The sequence below is a fragment of the Stenella coeruleoalba genome (assembly GCF_951394435.1).
Source record: "Stenella coeruleoalba genome assembly, chromosome: 20".
Lineage (NCBI taxonomy): Eukaryota > Metazoa > Chordata > Mammalia > Artiodactyla > Delphinidae > Stenella > Stenella coeruleoalba.
In genome coordinates, this window is record NC_137166.1 from 55103933 (window position 1) to 55117657 (window position 13725).

Below are 13725 nucleotides of genomic sequence, written 5' to 3' on the forward strand. Positions count from 1 at the left end.
TCATGAGTAGCAGCAGCTTTCTACAGAGATGTGTGCTTGACGGCATGTACGCCTTCCCCAAAATCACATAGATGCTGATATCGGAGCAGCTCCTCAGAGCTCTCTGAGAGGCTGTCTCTTGGGCAACAGTCCTCAGTATGTCCCCAAATAAAACAGAACCTCACAACTCTCACTGTGCATTTTGTGCATTTTTATTGCAGTCAACACCATTGATCCTTCTTTTCTTTTTAGAAAATATGTATCTGCTAACTTATTTTTTTATTGAAGTGTAGTTGATTTACAATATTGTGTTAGTTTCAGGCGTACAGTAAAGTGATTTGGTTTTTTATATATATATATATATATATATATATATATATGGAAAAAGAATATGTGGGTGTTACGTATTCTTTTTTCTCAATTCTTTTCCACTATAGGTTATTACTAGACTTCCCTGTGCTATACAGCAAATCCTTGTTTATCTATTTAATATATGATAGTGTGTATCTGTTAATCCCATACTTCTAATTTATCCCTCTCCTCCTTTCGCCTTTGGTAACCATAAGTTTGTTTTCTATGTCTGTGAATCTGTTTCTGTTTTGTAAATAAGTTCATTTGTACTGTTTTTTAGATTCCACATGTAAGTGATATAATATTTGTCTTTTTCTGTCTGACTTCACTTAGTATGATAATCTCTAGATCCACCTGTGTTGCTGCAAATGGCATTATTTCATTCATTTTTATGACTGGGTAATATTCCATTGCATATATGTACCACATCTTCTTTATCTATTCATCTGCCATGGACTCTTAGGTTACTTCCCTATCTTGCCTATTGGGAATAGTGCTTCAGTGAACATTGGGGTGCACGTATCTTTTCAAATTAGAGTTTTCATCTTTTCCAGATATATGCCCAGGAGTGGGATTGCTGGATCATATGGTAGTTCTATTTTAGTTTTTTAAGGAACCACCATACTGTTCTCCATAGTGACTGCACCAATTTACATTCCCACCAACAGTGTAGGAGGGTTCCCTTTTCTTCACACCCTCTCCAGCATTTATTATTCATAGATTTTTTGATGATAGCCATTCTTTTCTTTCTTTCTTTTTTAACATCTTTATTGGAGTATAATTACTTTACAATATTGTGTTAGTTTCTGCTGTATAACAAAGTGAATCAGCTATACACATACATTTATCCCCGTATCTCCTCCCTCTTGCGTCTCCCTCCCACCCTCCCCTCTAGGTGGTCACAAAGCACCGAGCTGATCTCCCTGTGCTATGCAGCTGCTTCCCACTAGCTATCTGTTTTACATTTGGTAGTGTATATATGTCCGTGCTACTCCCTCCCTTCATCCCAGCTTACCCTTCCCCCTCCCCGTATCCTCAAGTCCATTCTCTACGTCTGCATCTTTATTCCTGTCCTGTCCCTAGGTTCTTCAGAACCATTTTTTTTTTAGATTCCATATATATGTGTGATGACAGCCATTCTGACAGGTGATACCTCATTGGTAGTTTTGAGTTACATTTCTCTAATAATTAGCGATGTTGAATATCTTTTCATGTGCCTGTTGGCCATCTTTATGTCTTCTTTGAAGAAATGTTTGTTTAGATCTTTGCTAACTTATTTTTTAAAAAAACCTACCTTGTCGTAATTTTAGATTTGCAGAAAAGTTGCAAAGACACAGAAAAATCCCATATGCCCTTCACCCAGTTTCCCCTAATGTTAATGTTTTGCATAACCATAGTACATCTGTCAAAAACAAGCAATTAGCATTGATTCAATCATTAACTAGTACAGACTTTATTTGGAATTAATATGTTTTTTCACTAATGTTCTTTTCCTGTGCAAGGATCCAATTCAGAGTAACATTTGGATTTAGTTCTCACTGTTTTAAATACAGAGAAGAGTTTCTGTTTTCCTCGTTGGATCCTAATTACTATTCCCATCGTACCTGAAGGGCATATGCAAGGAGGATATGGGGACAGGCTGACTACTTAGGAAAAGAAGGGCTAAAAGAATTAACATCTACAGGGACTTTCCTGGTGGCGCAGTGGTTAAGAATCCGCCTGCCAATTCAGGGGACAGGGGTTCAAGCCCTGGTCCGGGAAGATTCCACATGCCGTGGAGCAACTAAGCCCGTGCGCCACAACTTCTGAGGCTGCCTTCTAGAGCTAGCGAACCACAACTACTGAAGCCTGTGCACCTAGAACCCGTGCTTCACAACAGGAGAAGCCACCGCAATGAGACGCCTCTGCACCACAACAAAGAGTAGCCCCTGCTCACCACAAGTAGAGAAAGCCCGCGTGCGGCAACAAAGACCCAACGCAGCCAAAAATAAATAAATTTATATATATATATGCTCAAGAATTAGCATCTACAGCTTCCTCCTAGGCTAGCAGGTCCATCAGGGCAGTTATTCTGGGTTTTTCTTTCCGGAAGTTGATGTGGAGCTGTCATCCCTCACTATTCACAGTAAGGCCCCCAACCTTTGCATCCTTCTGACACATGGGTCTCCAACTGGAGAGCATTCATGCCCAAGGCTCAATACAGGTCAAAATGATTTTTGAAATCAAATACAGAGTAAATGTGGGCTAATGTTCTATTAATTCATTAACGGTGGAATCATCCTTTGAAATTCCTATCTTTACTCAAATATTTACCCTTTCCATGGTTCTTCCTTCCCTCCTGCATGTCTCTGTTTCTACTGGGATTATTCTCCTTTTGCCTGAAACTTTCATTCTTTTGGTGCCCATCTGTTGGTGAATAATACAATTTTTCATTGCCAAAATGTCTGTATTTCACCACCAATATTGAAGTTTTCTCTTGTAGAGTTCTAGGTTGGCAGTTTTTTTTTTTTAGCGCTTAAATATGGTATTAATCATTTTTGTTGCAAATGAACTGTAACTCTTCTCGTTGTTCCTTTGAAAGTAATGTATCCTTTTTCTTTCAGTGCGTTTAAGATTTTGTCTTTGGGGTTCAGCAGTTTTCCTCTGATGTATCTCGGGGGGTGTGTGTGTGTGTTGACTTTTATTGATGTGTACTAGATTAAAAGTGCACATATCAGGGACGTCCTGGTGGTCTAGTGGTTAAGACACTGCGCCTCCACTGCAGGGGGCATGGGTTTGATCCCTGGCTGTGGAACTAAGATCCCGAATGCAGATCCCCGGTGGGGGAATCAAGATCTCACATGCGGGCTTCCCTGGTGGCGCAGTGGTTGAGAGTCCGCCTGCCGATGCAGGGGACGTGGGTTCGTGCCCCGGTCTGGGAAGATCGCACATGCCACGGAGCGGCTGGGCCCGTGAGCCATGGCTGCTGAGCCTGCGCGTCCGGAGCCTGTGCTCCGCAGTGGGAGAGGCCACAACAGTGAGAGGCCCGCGTACCGCAAAAAAAAAAAAAAAAAAGATCCCACATGCCGTGCGGCGTGGCCCAAAAAAACCAAAAGCGCACATATCGAATGCACCGCTTGTTGAATTTTCACAAGTTGAGCACTCTCATGTTTTCCGGTAACTTCTCTCCAAAGGTAATGCCTATACTAACTTCTAACAGCATGGGTTAAATTTGCTTGTTTTGGTTCTTTACGTCAACATGAAACTTCTCTGCGCTCTGTGTGTGTGTGTGTGGCTTCTTCTGTGCAACCAGATGTTTGTAAGATGTGTCCATAGTCATGCAGGGAGCTGTGGACCTTCAGCTGTTGTTGCTCTGGAGAATTCTACTGCGTCAATCACCACAATGAGCGTATCCATCCTCGGGTAAACAGGCATTTGCTTAGCTTCTGGTTTAGGTTACGATGGAGAGTCCTGCTTTGAATTTCTTAATACGTGTGAAGTGATGAACATATCTGTGCATTTTTTGCTGGAATAAACCTACAAGTGTAACTGCTGTGTGTTGTGCATTTATTCAACTTTAGTAGGTACTGCTGAACGTTTTTCAAAGTGACTGTATTAATTTAATCAATGCGGATCAATTAATTAATCTGAGCGTCTGGTTATTCCACATCCTCACCAACCCCTCCAATTTTGCATCTTTTTATTTTAGCCGCGCTGTGATGGGTAGTGGTACCTTTGTGGTTTCACTTTGCATTTCTCTAATGACTGTGGTGTTTGGTCATTTGAATATTCATTTAATTTTTGTGAAATGTCTATTTGAGTCATTTTCTCATTTCAGAAAATTGGGTTGACTTTTTTACTAAACAATAGGAAGCTTTCTCTTTTTCTTATCATGCATGTGAGCCTTTATCAGATATGTTCATTGTGATTATTCCTGGTCTAGCTGGGGTTCACTTTCTTATTGGGGCATTTTGAAGAATAGAATTTCTGAATCTTATTGTAGTCCAGTTTATCTAATTTTTATTTTATATTTAGTGCTGCTGCAAAATTGTGAAGAAGCTTCCTGTGTATTCCTCCCAGAACTATATATGTACTTTTTTTTTTTTTTTTTTGCGGTACGCGGGCCTCTCACTGCTGTGGCCTCTCCCGTTGCGGAGCACAGGCTCCGGACGCGCAGGCTCAGCGGCCATGGCTCACGGGCCCAGCCGCTCCGCGGCATGTGGGATCTTCCCAGACCGGGGCACGAGCCCGTGTCCCCTGCATCGGCAGGTGGACTCTCAACCGCTGCGCCACCAGGGAAGCCCTATATGTACTTTCTAGATTTATATCTTCAGTCCTTGGGAAATAATGGTGTGTGTGTATGTTGTGTGCTAAGAGTCCACAAACATTTTTCATGTGGAAATACGATTGATACAAGCACAATTCATTGGAAGGACCATCCTGTCCTCATTGAGCTCCTGGATATCCTGTGTCATATAGCAGGAGACTGAACGCATCTGTTACCAGCCTTTCTGTTCTGTTCTAATGTTTAGTTCGTGTATCTGTGCAGCCATGTCACGTGGATCCAGACACTCTAGCTTCATGACACCTAGGAGTGTGCGTCTTCCAGCTTTGTTCTTCTTTTTCAAGATATCATTGAATAATTTTGGCCCTCGGTATGTCTAAGAAAAAAAAACTCCCTGGGTTTTATATATACATAGCAGTTCGTATCTGCTAATCTCAGACTCCTAATTTGTCCCTCTCCCCACCCGTTCCCCTTTGGTAACCAGAAGTTTGTTTTTGTCTGTGAGTCTGTTTCTGTTTTGTAAATAAGTTCATTCGTATCATTTTTTAGATTCTACATGTAAGTGGTATCATATGATATTTGTCTTTCTATGTCTGACTTACTTCATTTAGTATGACGATCTCTAGGTCCATCCATGTTGCTGCAAATGGCGTTATTTCTTTCTTTTTTATGGCTGAGTAATATTCCATTGCATATATGTACCACATCTTCTTTATCCATTCCTCTGTCAATGGACGTTTAGGTTGCTTCCATATCTTGGCTATTGTGAATAGTGCTGCTATGAACACAGGGCTGCATGCATCTTTTTGAATTAGAGTTTTCATCTTTTCCAGATACATGCCCAGGAGTGGGATTGCTGGATCATATGGTAACTCTGTTTTAGTTTTCCCCTGGGTTTTGATTGCAATTTCATCAAATTCACAGACTCCTTTTGGCACTATCAACATCTTTACAATATTGAGTCTTTCTACGCTCTATTTAAAATTTAGGACTTCACAGTTTCTCTCAATATGTTTTGTAGTTCAATGTGGTGGTCTTACACATCCTTTCTTAGATTTATTGCTTTAATTACATGTTTTTAGATTATTGTGTATGTCATTGGTTTTTTTAAAATTTTATTTCTACCCCCCCCCCTTTGTTTTTTCTTTTTGCTGTTATGAAGAAACATGGTTGGGTTTTTGTGGACCTTCTATATAACAGCCTTGCAAAATTCATTTATTAATTTTGATAGTTTGTATAGTCTCTTGGATTTTTTATATATACAACAGTATATTCTATTTTCAGTGACAGTTTGTATTACTTTGTTTCCAATACTTATGGCTTTCATCCCTTTTTCTTGCTTTTTTGTACTGGCTAGAATCGCTAATGAATATAAATGATGACATCAAGATTTCACCGTTTAATATGATGCTTTTTGTAGGACTACTTACATCTTCTTTACCAGATTAAGAAATTTCCTATTTTGCGGTAGTTTGTATTTTTTTGTTCTGTTTTGTTTCCTTTACCGTGAATGGCCATTTAATTTTCTTAAATGTGTTCTCATCTGTCATATGTTCTGCATATAATTTACCTCTTTTTTCCTCTGTCAATGAGGAAAGTTATAGTGATGTGGTTTTTTTATTTTATGGTCTTTTTTGGCTGTGTTGGGTCTTCGTTGCTGTGCGTGGGCTTTCTCTAGTTGTGGTGAGCGGGGGCTACTCTTCGTTGCAGTGCACGGGCTTCTCATTGTGGTGGCTTCTCTTGTTGTGGAGCATGGGCTCTAGGCACGTGGGCTTCAGTAGTTGTAGCATGCGGTCTCAGTAGTTGTGACGCACGGGCTTAGTTGCTCTGCGGCACGTGGGATCTTCCCGGACCAGAGCTCGAACCCTTGTCCCCTGCATTGGCAGGAGGATTCTTAATCACTGCGCCACCAGGGAAGTCCCTACTGATGTTTTGGGGTTTTTTTGGTGGTACGTGGGCCTCTCACTGTTGTGGCCTCTCCCGTTGCGGAGCACAGGCTCCGGACGCGCAGGCTCAGCGGCCATGGCTCGGGCCCAGCCGCTCCAAGGCATGTGGGATCTTCCCGGACCGGGGCACGAACCCGCGTCCCCTGCATCGGCAGGCGGACTCTCAACCACTGCGCCACCAGGGAAGCCCCCCCTGATGTATTTTTAAATGTTAAGTCATTCTGCATACAAGGTATAAATCCCACTTGGTTATAAAATAGTATTGTTATTATATAACTATATTATTTGCTCATTTTTATTAAGGATTCTTGACAAGATTAGTTTGTAATATTTTATCACATAATATCCTTAGTTGGGCTTTGAAATCAAGACTTTGCTCGAATCCCAAAATGGGATATAGAAAACAGTATAGATCTTCCTCAAAAAATTAAAAATAGAACTACCATATGACCCAGCAATCCCACTTCTGAGTATATATCTAAAGGAAATGAAAACAGAATCTCTAAGAGATTTCTGAATTCCCATGTTCAATGCAGCGTTATTCATAATAGCCAAGATATGGAAGCAACCTAAGTGTCACTCAACAGATGAATGGTTAAAGAAGATGTGGTATATGTATAAGTGGAATATTATTCAGCCATGAGAAAGAAAGAAATCCTACCATTTGGAAAAGTAAGGATGAGCCCTGAGGGCATCATGCTGAGTGAAGTAAATCAGACAGAGAAAGACAAATGTTGTACGATCTCACTTCTATAGGGCATCTAAAAGAAGCCAACTCGTAGAAATAGAGGGTAGAATGATTGTTTTTTAAGGGCCGGGGTGGGGAAAGTGGGGATATGCTGGCCAAAGGGTACCAGCTTGCAGTTGTAAGATGAAGAAGTTCTGGGGATCTAATATATAGCATGGTAGTTATAGACAACAATACCGTACTCTAGACTTCATAGTTGCTAAGAGACTAGATCTTGTTCTCGGCACAAAGGAAAAGAGAAATGGCAGCTGTGTGACGGGATGGATGTGTTAGCTAATGCTACAGTGGTAATCAAGGTGCAATATTTAAATGTATCAAATCAATATACTGCACACCTTACTTAAACAATGTTATATGTAATTATGTCTCAGTATAAATAAATAGACAAATAAATTCATAGGATATAAGGTATATTCTCTCTTTTTTCTCACTGAAATGCTTTTTATAAGATTGGTGTTATTTTTCCTTTAAAGTTTGGATGAATTCTCTTTGAAGTACTAAACACTGTTTTATATGTACTTATCTTGGGTTTCTCTGAGCTTCTGGAAGCAGTGGCTTGGTGGCTGATCCAATTTGGGAAGCAAAAACGGATCACTTTGGTTTCTCGTTTTGGTTTGGTTTGGTTTGGTTTTTGTTTGTTTGTTTTTTGGCCGTGCCACGCAGCATGCAGGATTGGGTTCCCTGACCGGGGATCGAACCCGTGCCCCCTGCGTTGGGAGCACTGAGTCTTAACCACTGGACCACCAGGAAAGTTCCCCAAATGGATCACTTCGGATAATTAAAAGTTGGATAAAATTAAAATTAGATAAAGCTGGATAATTTCTAGGTCATTATCTCCTCAAATATTGCTTTTTCTTCATTCTCTCTCTTCTTGGCTCCTGGGGCTCCAGTTAGTCAAACGTAGAAACTTTTTCCTGTGCTCCACAAGTCTCTTAGAATTTTCCTTTGGGTTTCCATTTTCTTTTCTGAGTACTTCAATCTGGATAGATTTATCTTATGTCCAGTTTATTGTTTTTGTGTTCTGCACTGTTCCGGCCCCCCATGACCATGAAGTCAGGGTCCAAAACTCATTAGGATCCAATGACACGAGAGGTCGTTGTCAGAAAAGCCATTGTGACTGGAGATGTCTTCAGTGACTGAAGTCACCAAGTTCAAGGGAAGCCAGAAAAACCACGGTCTGCTAAGCAAGACCTGGAACGTTAGCTCATCTCTCTTAGGACAGAAAGGATAAGTCCCACCAGGTCTCTGAGTGATGCCTCTTGGTCATAGGCTCTCCGGAGACTGTCTGAGCATCTGCTTCAGGGAAGATGCCCATTTTCCTTTGAGTCTCCTTTGCGAAGAGTGTGGGGTGTTAAGGTGGCCAGCCAGCTCCCTAAACCAGCACTTTCCAATTAAAATACAATATCAACCGCAAGTACTAGCCACATGTGCGTGTTTAAAGGTCCACACTAAAAAGAAACTGATGGAAAGTAATTATACCTATGTTTCATTTAACCCAATCTGTTTTAAAACGTTATCTTTTCCGTGTGAAAAATGACCAACGACATAGCTCACACTCTTTCTTTTTACTCTGTCTTCCAGGTCCCGGGTGTGTTTTATAATTGAAGCACATGGCGGCTGAGACTGGCTTTGTGTAGATTGATCCACAGACACCTGTGGGTAGCGGCCGCCACGCTTGGTGGAGCATCTCTAAACACACCCTTGGCGCCTGAAGTAAGTAGAGGTCTCCTTCAGTCAGTACATCTGTCTCTGGCTCTTCCTCTCTTCTGTCTCGCTTAGTCTGACTTTATGCAAATTCTCTGTCTCTCCTTTTTTTTCCTCTCTCTCTGTCTCTGTCCGTGTCCTTCTCTCCCACTGAGTCTGGAGGGCCTCTCTGTGTCCCCAAGAACCTAAGGTAGACCTCCCATACATGTGACTACCTGGGTAAAAAGCTTAAAACAGCCCGTCTGAGCCCCACAGAGGACTGGGGTTAGCTGGCCATGCTCACAGGTCATCACAAGCCTGGGGTATCAGTGGGAGCCCATTGTTCCCAGGAGGATTGATGGTCACCATCCATCATTAGCATCCGAAAGTCCTTGCAAGGGCAGAATCACAGAGCCCGGGGAGAAAGCAGCCCAGGCATGCTCACCGCCAAGGGAAGCTCTCCAAGGAGGATGAGGGGACAGAGCGAGGCAGGCCAGCACGTGCAAACAGAGGAACCGAAACAACCCAACTCGACAGACAGGTAGGCAGTGGAGCCCAACTCGACAGACAGACATGCAGGGTAGGATGTGCGGAAGCTTAACCCCAAGTATGTCTCGGTTTTCCTGTTGATTTTCTCAGAAAAAGGGAAGTAACTCCTTTCCTTGAGCTTTGTCCTTCTCACCGCCACCCCCATCAGCAGTGAGGGCTGCTTCTTAGCATAACAGATGTTTCAGTAGATTTGCAAGCAAACCGCTGCTCACTTATCTGAAACACCATCGCGACCCACCGTCAAGGTCAGATGGGTAATTTGGTTCTTTTCGCAAATGAATTTTATTTCTTAGACTAGTTTTAGGATCACAGCAAAATTGGGCAGAAGAGGGGCCTTCCCTGGTGGCACAGTGGTTAAGAATCCGCCTGTCAATGCAGGGGACAAGGGTTCGAGCCCTGGTCTGGGAGGATCCCACATGCCGTGGAGCAGCTAAGCCCGTGCGCCACAACTACTGAGCCTGTGAGCCACAACTACTGAAGCAGAAGATACCAAGGTTTCCCGTCCACCCCCCGCCCCCAGACATGCACAGCCTCCCGCATTATCAACACGCTGGCACCAGCGTGGTACACGTGTTACAACTGATGAACTCACATCGACACATCATAACCACCCAAAGCCCGTAGTTTACATGGGGGCTCACTCTTTTTCTTTTTTTCTGAATTGTTTTTTTTTTTAATACAGCAGGTTCTTATTAGTTATCTATTTTATACGTATTAGCGTAAGAGGGCTCACTCTTGGTGTTGTACATTTTATGTGTTCGGACAAACGTATAATGCCATGTGTCCACCACTGCAGTATCGTACAGAGTAGTTTCACTGCCCTGAAATTCCTCTCTGCTCTACCTCTTCATGCTTCCCTCCTTCCTAACCCCTGGCAACAGCTGATCTTTTTACTGTATCCATCGTCTTTCCTTTTCCAGACTGTCATAGAGTTGGAATCATGCGGCCTGTAGCCTTTTCAGATTGACTCCTTCCACTTGGAGATAAGCATTTCAAGTTCCTCCGTGTTTTTCCATGGCTTGATAGCTCGTAGCTTCTTAGCACTGAATAATATTCCATTGTGGACGGACCACGGTTTACTTAGCTGTTCACCTGCTGAACAGCATCTCGGTTGCTTCCAAGTTTTGGCAGTTATGAAAAAGCAGCTGCTTTAAACATCTGTGTGCAGGTTTTTGTGTGGAAATAACTTTTCTGTTTTTTTTTTTAACATCTTCATTGGAGTATAATTGCTTTACAATGGTGTGTTAGTTTCTGCTTTATAAAACAAAGTGAATCAGTTGTACATATACGTATGTTCTCATAGCTCTTCCCTCTTGCGTCTCCCTCCCTCCCACCCTCCCTATCCCACCCCTCTAGGTGGTCACATAACTTTTCAGTTCATTTAAGTAAATACCAAGGAGCACAACTGCTGGGTCATATGGTAGTAAGCAGGTTGAGTTTGGTAAGAAACTGCGAAATGGTCAAAATGTACCCTTTTGCGTTTCCCACCAGCAATGAATGCGAGTTTCTGTTGCCCCACGTCCTCGCCAGCCTTTGGTGTCAGTGTTTTGGGTCTTGGCCACTCTGAGTAGGTGTGTAGTGGAAACTTGGCTGTTAAGATATTGAAAGAAGTGCAGAGCGTGGGCTGAGAAGTCAGACGGAATGAGATCTTCCTCTGTCTCCTACAACAACCTTGGACAAGTCCCTTTCCCCATAAACTTTCATAAATGTGAGTTTTGTGAGCTCCCTTTCTTCAGAAGCCAGTTGACCAATATTTAGCCATTTCCTGTCATGCGCTTGGTGTTTGGGATACAGAAGTGAACAAAACAGATACGGTCCCTGTGCTCAGCAGAGCTTCCATCCAATGAGGGGTTAGAATCAATCAATTACTTAGCTACTCATCAATTATTTAACTACCATTGTGATATGAAAGAGGGGTAACAGTCACCACTGTAACAGGTCAGCCCTGAAATACCAGTGTCTTAACACAAAGGGAGTCTGTTGCTTCCTCATGACCAATGTGGGTCTTCCTGGGAAGGATTTGAACTTCCTGTCTTAGGAGGTCTCAGGAACATCAGCCTCTTCCATCTGTGGCCCCGCCATCCTCGTGGGCAACAGTGTCCTCTGCTTCCAACCAAAGGAAAGAGAAAGAGAAAGCAGAAAGGGTATGTCCACCTGTAAGTCGCTGGCCTGGAAGTGATACACGTTATTTCTGCCCAACTTTCTTGGCTATATTTACTTACTACAGTCACAAGCAGATGCAAGGGAGACCAGACAATAAAGCTCCTTGTGGGTAGCCGCCTCCCAGGAGCATGGAGAGCAAAGGAGCGTGTCATTATGACCCCTCCGGCTGATGCACCATTGGAGCTGATGGACGCCTCGGTACTAGAAGGAACCAGCTACACTGGAGTTCTGAGGAACACTAAAGGCATGCATTTCCACGTTCTCTCCAGAAACCCGCCCAGTGCTGGCTAAGCTGAAGGTAGATGTCACGAGCAACCAGAGGACAGGGGGGTGGCCGTGTGAAGGGGGGTTGGTTCCTCACCTCCCTCGCCCTCTGTTCTTGTCTCTGCGAAGGGCTCCACGTGGCCCATCCATTTCCCCCTTGATCCGAACACGACAGGCGGGACCTGAGACTGGGCAACCTCTGGATAGGCGTCCAACCTGAAATCGCCAGCCGTGGCTTCAGCTGCCGTAGTGACTGTGGCGAAGGCCTGAATTGTCTGCTCCCGTGTAGTTGGGTGATTCTGGTGACATCTTTATCCCAGAGCTCCGGATTTCCATCTCTATCCAGACAGAATTCATCAGACCTGGACAGCTCCCAGCCCCAGAGGGTCCTGGAATTCTTCTGGTCTGACACCGAGTCTGGATCACCCAGGAAAATGACTCTAGAGTAGCTTTCTAGAAGGGGATCAAATCTAGAGCCTCACGGGGCTCCCCCGGTGACCCAGTGGTTAAGACTGCATGCTTCCAGTGCAGGGGGCGCGAGTTCGAGCCCTGGTCAGGGAACTATGATCTCACGGAGTCCAAGCACTTGAGAGTTTAGACTCCAAAAGCACTCCGCAAATACGCTCACCATCCCAGCCTTTTCTTACCCAGTTCCGGCTCTGCGGGTGAGAGTCGACTGCATTGACCCAGTGTAGACCTTAGCACTTTAGGACACAGACTTACTCTCTCGTACCCAAATCTTGTGGCCCAGACTCAAGATTGTGGCCTCCTCTCCCTCCTCTCTTGTGGCCTAGTAGAGAAATCCAGGTTTAAAGGGCTCCATTCTTCACTCAGAATCCATATCTGATTAAGCCCCTAAGCCCCTGGTTCAAGGCCGGGGCAGGGGAGCCTGAGGCTTGGGTAGACAATACCTTCTTTCCATAGTCTCTGCTCCCCCTTGAATCATAGGCTAAGGTCCCATGGCATCGATCCAACCAGGACTATGGTCTAGGGAAGGACCTGGATTTTCAGCATCCTGGTCCCCCAGCCCAGAGATCCCCTCCTGCCATGTCAGAACTCACCAATGGAAAACCAAAAAGTAAACACGGCAGGCACGATGCTGCCTGCCCAAGACTCAGCCTTGCCAACGGACAGATGTACGGGCTGTGGTGGTCAGAGACTCAATCCGAACCATCTTGTGGTTTTCTTACTAAGTGGTTTAACGGAAAGTTCATCCACATGACCTAGTTCCTCCTTCCCTTGACTGGGGGTGTGGGAGAGGAGGACTGGTCCAACCACACTCATGCCCGACTTGAATCTCCCATCCAAACACCGCATCCAGATTGGCAAGGCTGGCCCTAGGGTGTGAGGGGGACTCTGAGCACCGACAGGAGTTAGACGTAAATGATACTGTGATGCCGGCTCTGTCTCATGTAGAACGTGGGGCCTGAAGCGAGTCGCCTTCCTAGGGAGGTGTGAGTCGGCGACTTTCCTGTTTTGTTGTTTCAACAAATACATATTTATTGGGTGTCTCTTAAGGACCTGAGTCTGTGCCGAACATTTGGAATATGCAAATTAATGGAGCTCCCGGTCTAATGAGGAAGACACACGTCAAAGGTCTCCAAAAATCATGTGATTGCAGGGGTGATATCTAACCTCTAGTAACACTAGATTTTTTTTCCCCCACACATCAGCCTCAAAAGCTCAGTAGTTTGTCTCAGTGGAATGTCTTATTTCTCGCTCATGTAACCCTTCAGTACGGGTGCCCCCAGCTCGGCAGTTGGAGTTCCTCCATGGGG

The 13725-nt window shown here is 44.0% G+C and overlaps 1 protein-coding gene across 13 annotated transcripts in view; it reads left to right on the forward strand.

The window, feature by feature from the left end:
* The window catches only part of CDC42EP5 (CDC42 effector protein 5), a 231634-nt gene that overhangs the window by 78486 nt on the left and 139423 nt on the right, over positions 1–13725 (forward strand). For 7 of the 13 annotated variants that reach the window (XM_079906965.1, XM_079906968.1, XM_079906972.1 and 4 more), the window contains one exon: positions 8870–9001. The exons of the other annotated variants lie outside the window; for them this stretch is intronic. The gene's annotated coding sequence lies outside the window, so the exon portion shown is untranslated. The remainder of the gene's footprint in view (positions 1–8869; positions 9002–13725) is intronic. 13 annotated transcript variants of the gene reach the window in all.